The following is a 1,820-nucleotide window of genomic DNA, read 5'->3' as shown; positions in this document are numbered from 1 at the left end:
AGACATTAATGCGCCAGATTATGAAATCAAAGGACAAATTCTACACATGGTGACTAATCAATGCCAATTTAGTGGTGCGCCGAAGGAAGATCCAAATGAACATTTACGTACCTTTAATAGGATCTGCACACTATTTAAAATCCGAGAAGTGGAGGATGAACAGATATATCTCATGTTATTTCCCTGGACTTTAAAGGGAGAATCCAAAGATTGGTTGGAATCGTTACCTGAAGGGGCGATTGATACATGGGACGTTTTAGTTGAAAATTTTCTTAAACAATTCTTTCCTGCATCTAAAGCCGTAAGACTTCAAGGAGAAATTGTTACGTTTACACAGAAGCCAAATGAAACTCTATATGAGGCATGGACAAGATTTGGAAAGTTGTTGAGAGGATGTCCGCAACATGGTTTAGACACCTGTCAAATAGTACAAATATTCTACCAAGGATGCGACATCACTACAAGGAAAGACATAGATATAGCAGCTGGTGGTTCTATTATGAAGAAAACCGAAACTGATGCTTACAAAATTATTGATAACACTTCTTCCCACTCACATGAGTGGCACCAAGAAAAAGATATCGTTAGATCATCTAAAGCAGCTAGAGCCGATTCTAGCCATGACTTAGATTCCATTTCCGCAAAGATAGATGCTGTGGAGAGACGAATGGAAAAGATGACTAAAGATATTCACTCAATACGAATTAGTTGTGAGCAGTGTGGAGGACCACATTTGACAAAAGATTGTCTCAGTATTGAATTAACAATGGAACAAAGAGAGAATATTTCATACATAAACCAAAGGCCTGGAAATAATTATCAGAATAATTATCAACCGCCAAGACCTATTTACAATCAAAACCAGAATTATAACAGAAATATTCCATACAACAACCAACAAGGTCCTAGCAATCAACAAGTATCCAATAATACTTACAATCAGCAAGGACCTAATTTTCAAAACAAACCACCATAACAAACCGATGATAAAAAGCCGAATTTAGAAGATATGATGACGAAGCTAGTTGAAACTCAAACGCAGTTTTTCACATCTCAAAAATAAACCAATGAACAAAATGCTCAAGCATTTAGAAATCAACAAGCTTCTATTCAAAATCTGGAACAAGAAGTAAGTAACCTAGCAAGGTTAATAGGTGAAAGAAAACCGGAAAGTCTACCTAGTGATACAAACGCTAACCCCCGGAATGAAACAGCTAAAGTCATTACCACAAGAAGTGGTACAACACTTAAACCACCTGAAATACCTGTAACTTCTGATGAAGCTATTCCTACTCCACAAGAACCACAACCTAATCAAGATAAGGAAAAAGAACCGGTAGTTGAAAAGGTTAATGAAGATAACACAATTAAGGCTAAACCTTATGTTAAACCATACCAACCACCACTTCCTTACCCGAGTAAAATGAAGAAAGAGAAACTTGAAGCCGAGCAATCCAAATTCTTGGATATGTTTAAACAGATAAATGTAAATCTTCCTTTCATTGATGTGATTTCAGGAATGCCTAGATATGCTAAATTCTTGAAAGATCTAATCTCAAATAGAAAGAAAATGGAAGAACTCTCGGCTGTTACCATGAATGCTAATTGTTCAGCAGTACTGTTGAATAAGATACCAGAAAAACTATCTGATCCAGGAAGTTTCACAATTCCATATTTTCTGGATAGTCTTAGTTCAATAAAAGCATTGGCAGACTTAGGTGCTAGTATAAATCTAATGCCATATTCACTATACGCTAAACTAGACCTTGGAGAATTGAAACCAACCAGAATAAGCTTACAACTAGCCGATAGATCAATAA

The 1,820-nt window shown here is 36.2% G+C and overlaps 1 non-coding gene across 1 annotated transcript; it reads right to left on the bottom strand.

Moving 5' to 3' along the window:
* Positions 1-304: 304 nt before the first annotated feature.
* On the bottom strand, positions 305-411 carry LOC139887181 (small nucleolar RNA R71). The gene has a single exon (XR_011773021.1). It is a non-coding gene; the product is annotated as a small nucleolar RNA R71 (small nucleolar RNA).
* Between the last annotated feature and the right edge of the window lie 1,409 nt (positions 412-1,820).

Source organism: Rutidosis leptorrhynchoides, chromosome 1 (genome assembly GCF_046630445.1).
Source record: "Rutidosis leptorrhynchoides isolate AG116_Rl617_1_P2 chromosome 1, CSIRO_AGI_Rlap_v1, whole genome shotgun sequence".
Lineage (NCBI taxonomy): Eukaryota > Viridiplantae > Streptophyta > Magnoliopsida > Asterales > Asteraceae > Rutidosis > Rutidosis leptorrhynchoides.
This window is presented reverse-complemented; position numbering and strand designations above follow the sequence as displayed.